The 17,439-nt window shown below is 41.2% G+C and overlaps 1 protein-coding gene across 7 annotated transcripts in view; it reads left to right on the top strand.

The window, feature by feature from the left end:
• LYPD6B (LY6/PLAUR domain containing 6B) overlaps positions 1-17,439 on the top strand; it is a 163,643-nt gene that overhangs the window by 67,501 nt on the left and 78,703 nt on the right. The window contains exon 3 of one of the 7 annotated variants that reach the window (XM_070423033.1): positions 11,746-13,142. The exons of 5 other annotated variants lie outside the window; for them this stretch is intronic. The gene's annotated coding sequence lies outside the window, so the exon portion shown is untranslated. Of the gene's footprint in view, positions 1-11,745; positions 13,143-14,615; positions 15,166-17,439 lie in introns of those variants that run through there. One more of the 7 variants, XM_070423038.1, reaches the window with a different exon arrangement.

Genomic DNA, 17,439 nt, shown 5'->3' with positions numbered 1-17,439 from the left:
AAATATTTCTAAAACCTCTTTGGTTTCATTAACTTTACATTCTTGTGAAAGGGACAGTACCCACCCTCCTGCAGAGGAAAGCAATGGAGACCGAAGCTAAATGTCCTGCTGAGGGCAGTTTATTGATTGGAGGGTACAGCAAAGTCTGGAGGAGCCTTAATCTCCCAGAATGCACCTCTCCCATCACTAGCTGTAACCATGTGGTCTCTGGATATTATGCTCTTTGTTTTATTTTTAGAAATACTTTAAAAAAGAAACATGTACTTAGAATTTGAATCCTTTAACATGGGATTTAGTTTTGTGAAGCTTTATCTGATGTTTAGGTGCATGCATTTTTATTTTTACATAATTAAAATTCTAATATATGTTCAAATATCTCTCCAAATATCCATTTCATTTACCATTATTATTATAATGAAATGTTTTTTTGCTGCTATAAAATCTTTCTAATATTTCATGGTAGCATCAAAGTCCATCAAATTGATGTGTCCTGATTTAATTTTTCCCTTACTGTTGGACATCTAGGTTGTTTCTGAAATTTCCTCTGCTATAGCCGATAATGTAATAAACTTCTTCATAAATACAGCTCTTTTATTTCCTAAGGTTTTTTAAAAAAAGTTCTCACGAAGGATATGTTTTCCAGTAATTTTTAGAGAGAGTGGAAGGAAGGGAAGGGAAGGAAAGAGAAATAGAGAGGGGGGAGAGAGAGAGAGAGAGAGAGAGATGAGAGACACATCGATTGGTTGCCTCTCACACACACCCCAACTGGAGTGGGATTGAACCTTCAACCTACGTATGTGCCCTTGACTGGGACTCAAACCTGAGACCCTTAGGTCCGTAGGCCAACACTCTAACCATTGAGCAAATGGGCCAGGGCGGGGTTGTTTCTTTAAGCTAAAATTTTCACTAATGGACTTACAGGGTTAATGCTACTTTTGTCATATATATGATTATCTTCATGGGTTTGCTTCCCTGATAGGTGGTGGTGGTGATTCTCCTCCTCCTCTTCACAGTGTTAGTTTTTGAGAGTCTAATCTTCACCTAAGAGTTCACATAGTATGGATTTTCCTGATCAGTTTGATGGTTGTATCAGTAATAGTCCCAGTGGTTCAAATGAAAAGAATCCAGGTAAGAGCTTCCCACAGAAGTGTGTGCAGGGTGAGAGAACAAACAAGGTACACACAGTGGAAAGTCATGGCCAGCCCTGAGCTGAAGAGAAAGAGAAGAAAATAGTGTTTTATGCGTGTTCATGGCCAGCCCTAGACTGGAGGGACAAGTGGAGAAAACAGTGTTTCATGAGCACTTAGAGCTGCAGTGGAGGAAGCAGTGCCTGCTGAGTCTGGGTCTGAGGGGTCCAACTCCACCAGGGTTGCTGAGCTGAAGCATGTGGTGAGTGGGATGAAACATCTCCTCCCTCCCTCAGTCTCCTGCCAGTGCTCTATTGGTCAGACCCAACCAGAAGTCAGCTGGCCCTCCAACCTGGGTGACATGGTCTGTGGGGTCATCCTCCTGGGGCACAGAGCAGGACAGACAGTTCATCTTGGGTTGGTGGGGGTGGGGATGCAAATGACAAAAAGACTGGCAACTGTGATGATGGGAAGCCTGTTTCAAGAGAGTACAGTCTTATTTTTAGAATCTCAAGTTCGGATGATATTTCTCATCTATCTGGACTGTAGTCTCTGAGAAAGGCCTTCCACATTGTACATCCTTTATGATGAAAACCAGGTCACAGTGAGAGAGCAGGGGGCTCAGCGAGAGTGCTCTGCACTGGTAAGCCCCATGTGTGCTGGGCCCTGTATTTGCTTCTTGGCAGTCTTTACAGCTATATGTCAGCTTTGATTTTTATTCCTCAGAGGAGCTGCTCCACATCTCCTCCAGCTCCGAAACTCCCCCACAAGGTTTTGATCCAAGTATTTTTCTAGTTTCAAGGGCACTCCAAGGGCAGATTGTCTATTAAGAACCTGGTCACAGACAGCATTCCACAGGGCAGTTTCTCACACTGGGGCCTAAGGGCCTCTAAGCATTTGTGGACATCCTGGGATTGTGAATGTTGTATAGGAATGTTAAATGTTCTTTCATTCAGATGACAATGAAAATTTAATGTGCACTTATACTGAATCCTTGGATAACTGTCTTGTAACTGAACACTTCAACATGATTTCAATGTCTGCACCTGAATTCTTGTTTGTGTTCAAGTTAGTGTCAAGTAAATCCAATTTAACTGTAGAGGGTGCTTAAGAAAAATCAGGCAAGAATCAATTTGGTGCCTAAGCAATATTTAAAGACCAAAAGCCCCAGGGCAAGCTGATGAAGACAGGTGTCACCGTAGTTTCAGCAGGGGAACTGGTGGGAGAACCCAGTCATTGCAGAGAACATGGAAGTCCATGCCGACCTAAAAGGACCCAGCGACCAGCACCACATATATCCTCATTTGGGCAACAGTGGTTTCAGCAGAACATCATCCATCTTGTTATATTAATGTTATTAATCTGAATGCTATTTGATGTATAGTTTGGGTTGCATTTATCTATACATGTGCTTTGGTTTGTATAGATCAAGGGCAATACTTCTAAGGATGTTGTCTTTGGTTTCAAAGTGGTGTTTTCTAAGGAACATTAAAAACAATAAATTTAACACCGGGGGATGTGAGGGAACATTTTTCTTAAAGAAAGGGCTGCATATGTATAATTCAAGGCGCACAATTGCTGTGTGGAGTTAAGAACACCAGACTGGTAATCTCGGCTTCTGTGAACTGATTAAGGGAAGATGGAAGGAGGGAGAGAGGAAGGGAAGGAATTTAAAAAAATATCTTTTCGTTCTAAAAAGACTTTATGAATATTTACCCCAAGAATTCATGAGGTTTTGGGTGATTTAGTAGCACATATTTAGGAAATACTCATGGTACTAGCCAACAGGATCCCCCTGGCTTTTTTGTTCTATGCTTTTCAGGACTCTGTCCCATGGAATTCAAGGGTGGTTCTACCTTTTCTGCCAGAACCAAGTAGCATGGTGAAATCTCATAAATATTGCTCACTGATTTTTCTGAAGTATTAATTTCATTGGTTGAAAATATTAAAGAATGTTTCTTCCTTTTAATTCCTCACTGTACTACCCCTCCAATAATGTGGAATTTGAATGCAACACTTCTTAGGGGATACCAATAGATATTTCTCTTTGGGGCTGGGGGAAACTTCCTTGTAATGATCAATGACAATTTTTTCATTGGATATTGTCTTTTCTGTGCATATAGCAGATAATTCATGTCAACACTCAAGGTAGTTACATGCACCTGGGAAAACTATGGTGTGTTTGGTATTACATGGATGGGTCTGTTCTTTAGGCAGAGGTTATAAAACACATTATGTAACTGAGGGATCATATGATACTGTGAGCAGGTGTGCATGTTGGAGTGGTCCGTTATTCTCAACTAGGCAACACCTTTTGTCCTTAGCAACTCTTGAAAGTAGAACCGTTTCTAATGCTTCTAAAGTGGTGAGAACAGGGCAGTTATCAACTATTGCCACCGCTGACTAATTCTTCTAATGGAGTTCATCAGAGGGGGCTTTTACTGGTATCCAAATAATAGATAGTTCGTAAATAATTTGTCACCGGTGCTGAAATGTGTCCTGCAGTTTCTCCTTTGCCAATAGACCTTTCTACTGTTTGCTTTAGGATTATGTTTGAAGGAGCCTACGTTCCATAGTTAGGATTCCATTTACAGTCCTGCCCCTCCCCAGCTCCCTTCCCACCTCCTTCTCCCCATACCAACCCCATTGTCCAAGTTGTTATGAAAGGTGATGAAGAAAAGTTCATTGGAAGCTTCTTTGGTAATTTTCTTGGTAGTCAACCCCAACAATCAAGAAGACCTAGGCTCAGTAACGAGGCTGAAAGGAAGCCTTTGAAGAAGGAAGGTTTGGCCCCGACTTTTGTTTTCCTAAGAAGAAAGTTAATGTGGGTTGATGAGGTCAGACTGCCTCTAACAGAAAAATTCCAGGAGGAAATTGGACTTCCTCAATCAAACCTAACCCTCTCACATCACTTCTCCTCCACCCCAGACCTCTAGATTGGCAAAGCCCAGGAACTCAACACACCCTCACCTGCTAATGCAGTGGCTTCACCAGTCACCACACTCTAAGCCTGTTTGCTAAAGTCAAACAAGGCCCAGCCCCAACAAAGCCCTCCACAAACCAAGCCATGCCCTGGCCTGTGAGTTAGGAGAAGTAGATTACTTTCTAGACACAACTGAAAGTTTGGCTGCGTTTCCTCTTCCTCCAGGCCTTGGCTTTGCTCAGAGCTCCTCCTCTTTCCGGGAGCCACTCTGCCTCCGGGGGTCAGGGAGCCCAGGTAGGAATCTCATTCTGTCAGGAAACATCAAATTTGCTAATCTCTTTCCATACCCTGCTTCTTGCCAGGATTACAGCTGGGGAGGGACAGGTCTAGGGTGGGAGGGAAAATGGTGAGGTGTGGTATAGTCCAGGCAGATTAGGGCCAGGGTGACAGTTTCTCCCACTGAGGGTGAAGTGAATCAGCATCATAACCCTTTTCCAAACCACACAGCACCAGTACTTTAATCTTCCTCTCTTTTTCCTATTGAGATATAGAACACTGTATTAGTTTCAGGTATACAACATAATGATTTAATATTTGTCTAAATTGCGAAATGATCACCATAGTGAAGTCTTGTTACCATCCATCACCACATACAGTTACAAGATTTTTCCTTGTGATGAGAACTTTTAAGATGTAACCTCTTAGCAACTTTTGAATATATAATGCAGTATTAATTATAGTCATAAGGCTGTACATTACATTTCCATGACTTATGTGTTTTATAACTGGAAGTTTGTACCTTTTGATTTTCTCACTTCTTTTTGCCCAGCATCCAGCCCCACCTCTAGCAACCACCAATCTGTTCTCTGTATCTATGAGTTTGGTTTTTTGTTCGTTTGGTTATTTTAGATACCACCTATTAGTGAGGTCATAGGGTATTTGTCTTTCTCTGTCTGACTTATTTCACTTAGAATAATGGCCACAAAGTTCATTCATGGCAAGATTTTCTTCTTTTAATGGCGGAATAATATTCCATTGTGTGTATGTGTATGTGTATATACATACATGTGCACACATATACACATTTTCTTTATCCATTTGTCCATCGATGGACACTTAGGTTGCTTTTGTTTTTTGGCTATTGTAAATAATGCTGCAATAACATGGGAGGGCAAATACCTTTTGAGTTAGTGGTTTTGTTTCCTTTGGATAAATATCCAGAAGAATTGCTGGATCCTATCATAATTCTATTTTTACCCTCTCTTCAGTTACATGCGACTGTTGTCTAATATTTAGTTCTGACCTTTTGCCACCACAAGTTTTAGTATTTATTAATTCTATTATTATTTTACAGAAATAGTTTAAAATATCTATATACAGTTACCTACATATTTACCAACATTTTTGCTCACTTCTTGCATGCCAGATATTCCTTTGGATTTACTTTTTTTCTAAATTACATCCTTTAGACATTTCTTTAGTGAAGTTCTGTTGATAGTAAACTCTATCCATTTTTATTTATAAGAATATGTACTTACTTAACACTCATTCTTTAAAAATAGCTTCACTGAGGTTCTAGATAATAGTTTCTCCTAGCATTAGGTAACTTCTGTCTTCCTCGCATTAGATAACTTCACTTTTCACTGTTGTCAGGCTAACTGTTGATCTCTTTTGTGGTTGCTCTTATAATATTGTCATAGTATCACATCAGTGTATCTAGATGTGGAATACTTTTTATTTGCTCTGCTCACTGTATAATGTGTTTTCTGCATCTTTGGATTGGTGACATTCTTAGCTCGAGAAAAACTTGGGCCATTATGTCTTGATACTGTTTCTCCTCTAGTGTCAAATATCTCTATGACTTACATTGGACTTATGTTCAACCTTCTTATTCTCTGCTTTGTGCTTCTTAATATACTTTAATATTTTTGACTTTATCTCTGCTGCATTCTGATCACCTTTTTTCAGACTTCTTATCAGGTGACTGATTCTATCTTCCACTGTGTTAATCTGTGACCCTAACCTATCCATTGAGTTTTTAATCTCAATGATTTTATGTTGTTTTTTCTAAAAATCCTCTTAGTCTAATTTGTAAATCCTTTTTAGTTATTTTAAAAGTCTCCATTTTCTTCATATTTTATTACATGAAATATTTCATATACAGCATTCTATATCTGAGAATGTTAAATATTTGATAATTGAGGGTGTAACTCTGTTGTTTATTGTTTCTGGCAACTCTCATTTATGCTGCTGTGTTTCCTTGTGTTTTAAGGATTTTTTTTTGGAGCTTATACTTGATTAAATTTAATTTAAAGCAGTATTAAGGGCTTCATTGATAGCTGTCTTCCAGAGAAGATTTGTAATTCTGTGTCCTAGAGCTTGGAGTTACATTAGCAACCTGAACTAGGACTACATTAGCAACGTTCAGGTTCTCAGCTTATCGCACCAGCCTCAGGTTCACCTTCCTCACCAGGTGAGGGATCTGATGCCGGTCTGAGCAGCATCTGCTTCCAAGGCAACCTGACTTGTGTATATTCTAGCCACTTACACTTTTCATTTTATCTTACATTTCTTCCCTTCCCCTCCCTTTCCTCCATTTCTCCCTCTCCCTTCTCCACTTCTTCCTCCTCTTCCTTATGTTCAAAATGCATTATAGAGTTTGTTTGTTCTATTTATCCAGGATGCTGTTATATTGTAGCAAGAAGGCCTCTCAGAATGTGGGCTGGAAGCAGCAAATTTGACTGACACCTTCAGAGGATGCCCCAGTTCCTTGTCTCCTCTCAGGCACAAGTTAGGTATACCTAATTTGTGCCTGTGTGTAGGCTGAGCTTGGAACTATTTTTGGCTTATGGGTGAAATGGTGCCCTAATCACCCATCATTTCACATACTTCCTTACGGTCTTTTTACTGATTATTCTGAGGTCACTGGTCAGAGGTGTGTCTTCAAAATACAATACAGGATAGGCCCGTGGTCAGCAAGCTGCAGCTCGCGAACCACATGTGGCTCTTTGGCCCCTTGAGTGTGGCTCTTCCTAAGCCTTAGGAGTACCCTAATTAAGTTAATAACAGTGTACCTACCTATACAGTTTAAGTTTAAAAAATTTGGCTCTCAAAAGAAATTTCAATCGTTGTACTGTTGATATTTGGCTCTGTTGACTAATGAGTTTGCCGACCACTGGTATAGGCTAATGGCTCTTTTCAAAGAAAAAAAACACTTGACCCTACATTTGGGTATTTAATTCCTTTAAAAGATACATTTTCAGATATCATGACCAGAACTTGGCCGGAACTTCCGCTGGAGTTCCAAACCAGAACTTCACTGGAGATCCTGACCAGAACTTGGCTGGAGATCCTGGCTAGAGGTCCTGACTAGGCTGCTGATCAACTGAAGGCTGTCTCCATGTCATTCCTTCTTCGCCGACTCCGTCCACACCTTTGGGGACCCCTGGACCTGCTGAGTTTGGACCCCAGCAGTTAGGGAACCAGAGAAGTGTGTGCCAGCCGCTCCAGGGGAAAGCGTGGATTGATGCATGGCCCAGCAAGAGGGAGAGCAATGTGAAGGCAGAAGCCAGGGCAAGCTCTGTTTGAAGTATAGTCAGGCAGTAGGGGAGCTGATCCCAGATATTAAGACCCTAGACATTGGCTTGCCATTCTTGTAATGGGCTGCAGTACCTGGCAGAGGACTGAAGTGATGCATGGGTTTCGAGGGAAGAAGCAGACAGAGTTTCCGGAACAAGGCGGTCTCAGTTAGTAAACACTGAATGAATGAAATCAGAAGGGAGAGATGATAGACTAGGGCTTGGAAATGTTGAAGCACAGTAATTAATCATGATTCTCAATAAGTTCATCCTAATTGTTTCTTTATGCCATATTTGTCCTGGAAAGGGGTGGAGGGTTAAAGCTATAGTCATATTTTTATGGTGTGTAGGTACATTTGAGACAACAGAATATAATTCTGTACCTACCAGAGTGGCTTAGAGAAATACACTAAATATTTTCTCCTCTTTCTCATTTAAAAATTCTAAAAATAGTACTGTCTCACAGTACTGCCTAGATACTTTCATTCTAGGAAAGGCCAGAACTGGCAATGATGACAGGTGGGCAACCCAGGCTTGGACTGGATTTCATGTGAGTCCAGTCACAGGAAGTTAGGTTTGCCAGGTTAGCAAATAAAAATAGATGACGCCCAGTTAAATTTGAATTATTTCTAGTTGCCTTTGCATATGCACACTGGGATAAAAGAAAAGTACTGCATAGGAAATTCTTATACTAAAAATTACTTGCTGTTTATCGGAAATAAATTACAAGTATCTAAAAAAAAAATAATAAAAGATACATTTTCAACTAACATATGTCATTTAACTTATTTCTTAACTTAAAAGAAAAAAAATAACCTATTATTCAAATGACTTTTTATCCTTGGATATGATATTGCCATTCCTTGCTTCTAGAAAATCAGGTTTGTGTCTTATTTTCATTTTTTAACTAGATACACCTACCACGTGATACTTTTCTGGAACTGGATTATATTTTTTCCAGATGGTTTGACAGGGATCTGCGTATGGCATTTAGGGATGTGCTTTCAGTAGCATTTGAAATCTCCTGATAGGCCAGTCTTAATTAGTAGAGCAGGCCATTTGGTTCAAATTATAGATCCAAACCATGGACTTCAGGGAAGTTTTCTGAAAACAGATCCCTTGTCCTAATTCTAGTCATTGGTACCCCACCGTTCCCATTGCCGATGAGCAGCTGCTGCAATTACAGGAGAGAGACTCACAAGGACGGAAAGCGAAGATAGAGCTAGGTTTTATTTGGTGTTTATCAAGGCTGTCTTCAGTGTTGCCGCCTCATCTGGATGGAGACTGTTGAAAGCAATGTGTAAGGTTCTCAGAGCTCCCGATGAATAGTGGCAAGAGGGTCTTTGTACATGAAACATTTCCTAAATTTTCTCTTTTCAGATATAACCTTTCAAAACAAGCCAGAACTTCTTAGGCAATTACAGAGCCATTTGTATCAATAAAATGGAAACAGGATATATTGTAGATGGCTACGTATCTGTTCACGGCCCAGATGCTTAAGGACATGTTCATGAAGAACACATCGCCTTTCCTTCTATGTTCTTTTGAGAGACCTCTCTATTTTAAATCTCGCCTACTGTTCCCATCCCCTTGATTGAACACCGGTAGACAATCTTATGGAAATGAGGTAGGCCACCTGCCTTAACCTCACAAATGAGAGAAAGGGAGAACTCACCTGGGGAATGTCAACTCTTTTCCGATGACAAATGATGAATAATTCCTGATTGGGTGAAATGTAATGTTGAGCGGGTAAATAACAAAGGGTACATGGGGTTTTGGGGTCCATTGAATGCCTCCTAATACTCAGCATATAGGAGATATCCTTCAAACACAAGAAGGACCAGTACTGGTTATCTGATGGAGACCTGCAAGGCAAGAGTCAAAATCTGTATGTTTAGGAAGGTCCTGAAAAAGCCATCTCTAAGATACTAATAAGAGAAGAAAAAAAAAATCTAAGAGTTATAGCATGTGTGATTGCTTAGAGCATGAATGATTTTCCAAGCTTGAGAATATACAAAATATATCATGCAGGGTGTTTCTTGGAAGTGGGGCTTGAAGAAATGTGGACAAGTGCCAGGCCTGGCTGCCCTCTGCAATTATTTCCTACTCTGTACTACTTTTAGGGCCCTGGTCTGCAAACGATGTGAAAACCTTCTCTTTGAGAAGGATATAATTAACTCCTTCATACAGGGGTATAGATTACTAATAAGCCTCATGGATTTCCTCCTCCTGGTTTTTAACTGGAGATAATCTTTCAGTCAAGGCAATGCAGCTCCAGTTTATGGGTGTTGGTATATACCTTTTTAAGGGGTGGGGAATGCTAAGTACTTTTTAGAATCACAAGGCTTTTCCTGTCATGAGAGGCAGCACCCATTGCTGCTGGTGCTCATAATGAAATAGACATGATTCATGGTGGACGTGATCCGGATTTCTTAATGGGGCTTTGTATCACCAGAGCAGGGGACCTATCAGAGCTCATCTTTGCATCCTTCATTTCTAACTCAATGGCTGGTGCAAGGCAGGAGCTCTATAAATATTGACTATTGAGTGGATGTGAGCTCAGGACCTGCCAATGGGCTGAGGGTATCTGGGGAGGAGGAAGAGAGCCACATAGATAGGTAGCCAACACAAAAGGCTGAACAACATTGTCTCACTCTTTCTCTTGTAATGGTCCCAGTCCTTCTTACTACTGTTGTGTGTGTGTGTGTGTGTGTGTGTGTGTGAAAAAGTGGCCTTTTCTTTCTTTCTACTTCCTCAGACTTCTGCTCCATCCCAGGCCCTGACCTTTAGTCCAGGAGCCTGGGTACACTTGTCCTTGTGTTCAAGTATAGTGATGGCATCCCCCTCTTCCCTGCGTGCCCTTGAGAGGCCTACTGGGCCAGGTCTCCGAACAGCAGCTCTTCTTCCTCCACATCTTAGGACAAGCCTTGCCTTCCCCTGCTTTAGATTCATCTAAAGAAATAGCCAGGAGTTTTGTGCCACCCATGAAACTCTTGCTGAAGACGTAGTTTGTGCCATTCTGTTGATCTGTCCTCCAGCCCCTGCTACAGAAGTGATAAATTTCCAAGCTCTGACCACTTGGCTCAGTTGGTTGGGCATTGTCCCATGCACTGAAAGGTCATGGATTTGATTGCTGGTCAGGGCACATACTCAGGTTTCAGGTTCGATTCCCGGTCAGGGTGCATACAGGAGGCAGTCGATCGATGTTTCTCTCTCACATGGATATTTCTCACTCCCTCTCTCTAAAATCAATAAAAAAACCAAACATGTTCTGAGGTGAGGATGGCAAATTTCCAGATGTATTGCATTCATGTTATTCTAGGGGAAAAGAAAAAAAAAAAACCTTAAATGGGTTTTGAAAGGGAAGAGCAGGGGGGAAAGTCAACTCTGTTAATTTGAACATCAGAGTGGTTTGGCTTGTGTTCTGTAGCTACTTTATAATGAGTCTTTATTTAGGCACACATCCATGGAGTGATTAATCAAGGAGGGATAAAAGGTAGCTATCCATCTTAGAGACCTGGAAAATTCTGTTTTACACCTGGAGGGAAAGTTCATGGGGCTTCTTCAAAAATCAAATGTTTTTGCTTCTGAAAGAGGAAGGTAGGCCTAGTCCAGGAGTGGGCAAACTTTTTGACTCGAGGGCCACAATGGGTTCTTAAACTGGACTGGAGGGCCGGAACAAAAGCATGGATGGAGTGTTTGTGTGAACTAATATAAATCCAAAGTAAACATCATTACATAAAAGGGCCGGATCCGGCCCGCGGGCCGTAGTTTGCCCACGGCTGGCCTAGTCCCACTGAATTACAGCCGGGCCGGGTTAGTGATTCTCCATGACTGGGGTGGGGAGGGGCACAGTGACGCTATTCCTGCTGCCTCTGAAAATTTGTATCTGCTCCACCTACATCCTACCAGATCTTTCTAGCTGGGGACAGGAGGGCACTGTCCTGAAGTCTACGTCTTCCCTGTACCTGGTTTGTGCCTGGGAAAGGCTATTGTGCATAAGGACCTCTTGAAGACTTGTCCCCTGCCTAAAACCTCCTACTTACTTTAAAAGCCTTTTATCCCAAATGTCTACAACATCGGTCGTAATGATACCTTTCCATGTTCATTTGTTTAGATATGCCGCACCTCTGCCTACTGTTGGCAGCCCTCCTGGACGAGGCTGCTTCTGTTAATCGCATGGATGTTGAGTGTATTATGTTCACAAGTGGATGGAGAGAAGATATTTTTATTGAACTACAAATCCTCACCGCACGAGCTACTCATGCTTAGCAAAAAATGTATTAAACGGCTGTGATCTGGAGTTTCATTAATCTCGGGGATTATGCTGTTCGCACATTGGTTAAATACTGTGGTTTCTGTATCCTCCCCTAATCATATTGACGTTTTATGAAAGACCTTTTGACACAAAGCTGTGTCTTAGGATGTTTCAAGAATAAGATAGTTTTTAATCTTCATTCACGATTGTGCATTAATTTCAACTCACGTGGTTTTACGTTGCAGCTTCCCTAACGCTGTCAGCAGGAGTGCGCTTCACATAGCTCTCCGTCCTAATCTTCTGTTCTGTTCACTGCAGATAAGCAGCAGTTTCTTATTCAGTTTTATTTTCCTGTGGATTACCGGTGGGTCTAAATAACCCCCTTAGGGTGCTGACAGGACCAGCTGAGAAGAGACGAGAAAGGAGAGAAGATAAAAAGAAGAGTGAGAAAGTATAAGAAATCTAAAGAAAAGGGAAAGAAGAGAGAAGCATGTTGGGAAGGTGATATAGGCCACTCATTCCTTCAGGGTGCAGGCCTCCTGCATGACAGTGTATAAGCCAACAGTTAGGATGTGTGTGGGCCTGGGTGGCCTATCGGCCACTTCTCTCCTCCCCATTGGATAGTGAATGGATGGGAGAGTTCTCAGGGCTCTGGGCAACCCTGAAGCTGAGGTCAGTCTCCTATGAGATTTGAAGAGGTTCACAGAAAATTCTCCAGCAGAGGGCAAAGGCACCTGACCAGCAAAGTCTTTAGGGATAAATAAGAGGACAAATAAGAGCTAAAAACAGTGATAGGTCAGAAAGAATTGAGGGTGAAAGTATGTCTTTCAAAGAGAGATACTTCTCAGAAAAATCCACAGAACCAGAGACTCTAAGTGTAGACATATTTTGTTTTAGCCTCATCTTTGAGTTTTATCAATGGGAAAACCAAGACCAAGTGAGGGGAAGTGATGTGCCCAACGCTGTACAGTTAGTGGCTGATCAAAGCTGGGCATCGTGGGTCCTTCCCATATACTAATGCTGCCTTTTCTAGAAATGGAATCAAAGGCAAGTCAGAGCTTTGTTGCATAGAATAAAATAAAACAGGGCAGACAAGGGTTTGACTCATTACACCAAAAGAAGAGGCATGAAATTCATCTTTCTTCAGTCTTGAAAACGCATCTTTTCCAACAAATAGAAGCATTCTAGATGGAGCACAGGCTGCCTGCTATAGACTCACACTCTAAGGCTGATATGGAAATGGATCCATCTTCCAGGTAGCATGATTTGATTTCCACTGGGCAAGAGGAAAGGACCTTAGAAAAGGCATATAGGTTAATAACCAATCGAACATGATTCCATGGATTTTTTTTTTCTCCAGAGAAGGGGTCAGGTGTAGCTCAAATTTCTCCATCTGTGGCAGCTCCAGTAGGTACCAGGCAAAGCCCCACATTTTGGCAGCCTCATTCCCGCGCGCCCCCTCCCCGCCCCCGCCCACCGCAGATAGACATGAACTCATTGGCAGCTACACAACAAGGAGGAGAAAGGCTTCAAAACTCTTTCAGAGCTATTTAGTGAGGAGAGTAACTGATAATGACGAGACACCTTATTTCCATCTTACAGATGCACAGGAGTCCAGTTCTTTAGCTGCACTGGGTCCTGCCCCATGCAATCAGCCTTCAGCTCTCAGCAGCTTGTTGAAAGACTTGCTAGGCTCTGCTTCTTGGCTCCTTGGCAGGCAGTTTCATAGAACACTTTGGTTGCAAATGTCAAGACAGAATTCTGAGGCTTGGAATTAAGGTTCGTTCAAAGTCCCTTAGCTTCTGTGGCCTGATGTTTTTATTTAATTTGCTTATTCTTAAAGGTTTTTTTTCTAGAGTATGTTTACTTGTAGTGACAGAACCAAGGGCAGTTATGAACCAGACACGTTGTTGCTTCTTTAGTTGTATTTTATGGTTCTTGTTTTACTGGGTTCTAGATCTCCTGTGATTTAAGTAACTCATGGCCTCTGATGTCTTCCCCTACCTGGATTGTTTCCTCTTTAGCTAAACGTAAGACTTAAAAGGTCTTACAGACTCATATTCAGGAAGGTTAATGTTTCTGGCTACAGAGATTCTGAAGTGTGAAGTAGTGACCGGGGCAGCATGGTCAAGTTAATGAGGCTCATGAGTGTGCAGTATTGTCCGTGGTCACTGGTCTGAATAGCTCCCTCCTACCCCCGACTCTTAACTTTAGCTGCTGGAAAGTCAGTCAGGAGAGCCAGTGTAAATCTGGTTTATTTCAAGGGTGTAACCAGATATTCTGCTTGATCAGGGAACATTTCTGGGAACCATGTGGAGTAGGAAGGTCCCTAGAATGTCAGAATGCATGCAGTTGTTGGGCCCTGTGGTGTAGTTCTAGATGTATCGCTGCACGATGAACAGAACTGGGGGCATTTGCTCCAATCAACTTCGACCTTTTTTGGGTAGGGATGCACGAATGGAATGTGAGTGAGCTAAAAGAGTGAAATAGAAAAAAACACACATTAATTCAGCAAATATTTATTAAATGCCTATTTGGTGCAGATGTTGGAAATACATTAATGAGCAAAGCACAGCCCCTGATCTCTAGGGCATATATTAATTATATTGAGGGAAGAAGGAAAACAAATGAACAGATATGTTTCTGTAGTGATAAGAAACAAAGGAAAAAAGGAAGGAAGGAAGGAAGGAAGGAAGGAAGGAAGGAAGGAAGGAAGGAAAAAAAGAAAGAAAGAAAGAAAGAAAGAAAGAAAGAAAGAAAGAAAGAAAGAAAGAAAGGAAGGAAGAAGAAAGAGAAAGAAGAAAGGACGGACCAAAGAACAAAATTATAAAAGAACCAAAGAAAAGCAAGCAAGCAGAAGAGGGGAGCTAAGGAATGCTGGGGCCTATTTTAGAGAAGTGTCAGGAGGAAAGGCCTTTCTGACAAGAGGACCTTTGAGTAGAGAGCTGAGGAAAGGGCGGGGAGGAGGAGGCCAAGTGGATGTCAGCTGGAGAAAGATCTCAGCAGAGGTACCGGGAGGATGGAGTCTACTCCTCCCTGCACGCTTCCCTGAAAGGCACGACTTGCTGATTCTGATTTATAAGCTGAATATTATTATTTTTACCATAGGTTTTTGAAGTAGTTACTATTAAATGAGAATTATGCATATAATGTCCGTTATTATAGCAGTTGTTGTTTTTAAGCATCAAGTTCATCATATTTCTACTACAGGGAATTCTGATTTTTGTCAGAAAGCCACAGAAAAGACTCCAACCCACCAAACTCATTATTGCTCCTAAGGTATTTATAGGCATATAACACTATTCCTTAGGGGATGGGAATGCTACATAAATGTAGAATTGCTTTACTGCCCCTGCAATTCAGATCGCTAGAGTGTTCTTCTGAAATAAAAGCCGGTTTGCTTGGGGATAGATTCAAATCAATGATATAACTTGAAATGTTGCCAGCAACCCCATTCTCTCACAGCATATGATGTGGTGGAGGGAAATGTAGGTATAGGAGGAGGCAGAGGAATGCACTGGCTTTGAATTAGCCAAACCTGGAAGAAAGCCAGGACCCATCAAGAAATCATGTCGTTAATCTGTGTTGTCAGTCACTGTCTACCAGTCCAGAGCTCCGGGTCAAGGTCTTTAGGTTTGGCATGCTGGAATAAGCAGGAGTGAAGCAGACAAGGTTAAGACTGTGCTAAATTAATAAGAGGATGCCTTAATATTTTGAAACCAAAGTTATTTTGGAATCCTGGAAAATATTCATGGCAAGGATCAACTCTTCAGAGCTGATTACTTCTAGTTATGTCTGATTTTCACAGGGTCCCTTGTAATACCCCATTGTAAGCTATATTTTATAAAATTTGAGGATTCTTTTAGGTTAAAAGGATATCGTTTAGGAAGTTTTGTGTGTATATTTAAATATGCATATGTTGCCCTAACTGGTTTGGCTCAGTGGATAGAGTGTCGGCCTGTGGACTGAAAGGTCCCAGGTTCGATTCCGGTCAAGGGCATGTACCTTGGTTGCGGACACATGCCCAGTAGGAGGTGTGTAGGAAGCAGCTGATTGATGTTTCTCTCTCATCAATGTTTCTAACTCTCTAACCCTCTCCCTTCCTCTCTGTAAAAAAATCAATAAATATAAAAAAATAAATATGCATATATATGAATACATAAATATGTATTTTTCCCCAGGTACTTCTATGAAAGTTTGAAATACTAATAATTTTACAGAAAGAACCAGAGACATCAGAAATCAAATGAGAGATAATTTACCAAAAACCACAACTGATATATAGGGTGTCCCCCCAAAAAATTTAGACACACTTTGAATGATTACAAAGTCAGTGTTTACTAACATACAGCTCATTTTCAAAATTTAAAAAGAATCAACAGAAATGAATAATTTTTTTTTCAATGCCTGTTTTCAAACTGATGACTGTTCTGGTCCAGGCACTGCTGATAACACAAAGCAATGGAATCACAAACATCAAGAGTTATTTGGTTTGGTATTTGTGCGCCCTCAATTCATCAACTGTTGCAAGTTTTATACTGTAAACTTTATCTTTTATGGGCCCCCATAAAAAAGTCTAGTGGGTACATTTTTCTTTGGTCAAAGCTCAGTCTGGCTTCACCCATTATTTCAAATCAGTTAAACCTGAAAAGGAGTGAAAATTGAGTTATCACCCTGTGTCCCCCCAAAATGTATACGCACTTTGAATAATTATAAAGGCGGTGTTTGTACTTCAACTGCATTTTCAAACTTCCAATAGCATTTTAGGATGAATTTCCTTTGTTCAAAGCTTAGTCTGGCTGAAAAGAAACATCACTTGAGCTATCAGCTCTTAAAGAGTATATCCATGTTTTTATTATACCCTGTATTATTTTTAGGGGAATCCTTGGTTCTCCCTGCCATCGCCCACCACCGCCCCTCCCACTGCCCAGGCTGGGTGAGATACTCGTCTTCTGAGTGCTCAGGATTCCCTATGTATCTCAGTCACAGTAATGGCCACTTATAAATTCAAAGTCTGCCCAGGGCTTTCTGGAAAGATGACTCTGTGTCTCTGAGCTCAGAATCACCAGCACTTTGCATAGTGCCTGACATGTAATAAGGGCTCCATCTGTGTTTATTAAATACATGAATGAATAAATGAGCTTAAGATTTACATCTGGTTCTGAACTTCCTGTTAACCAAGCAAGAAGAAAAATATATTGATCACACCATTTTCATATGCATATAAGATTAAACTATTATTTCAGATCCATGTTTTTCTTGGTGTTAAGTTCTTGAAAGCATCTGATGAAACATAATATCAAGACTGAGTTTTAAGAAAGGTTATTTGCAATACTTCATGAGCTACTCTTACCTGGACTAAACGAAAGAATGTGCTTTTCATAGCATCTTGCGCTGGAGGCACCCTCAGCTCCTGGAGGGTCTGGGTCTTCGTCAGCATCTTAGCGGGTTCTCTGCTAGAACTTCACCTTCCCAGGTGGCAAAGGGACCCACAAGACAGCACATTTATGCCACTGGATTTTACTTTCATGATTGCAAGTAATAGATATTGTA

The sequence above is a fragment of the Myotis yumanensis genome, unplaced genomic scaffold, assembly GCF_028538775.1.
Source record: "Myotis yumanensis isolate MYYU_CA2020_CCGP unplaced genomic scaffold, mMyoYum1.0.hap1 SCAF_8, whole genome shotgun sequence".
Classification (NCBI taxonomy): domain Eukaryota; kingdom Metazoa; phylum Chordata; class Mammalia; order Chiroptera; family Vespertilionidae; genus Myotis; species Myotis yumanensis.
The sequence above is the reverse complement of the archived record's forward strand: the minus strand, read 5'-3'. Positions and strand labels throughout refer to the sequence as shown.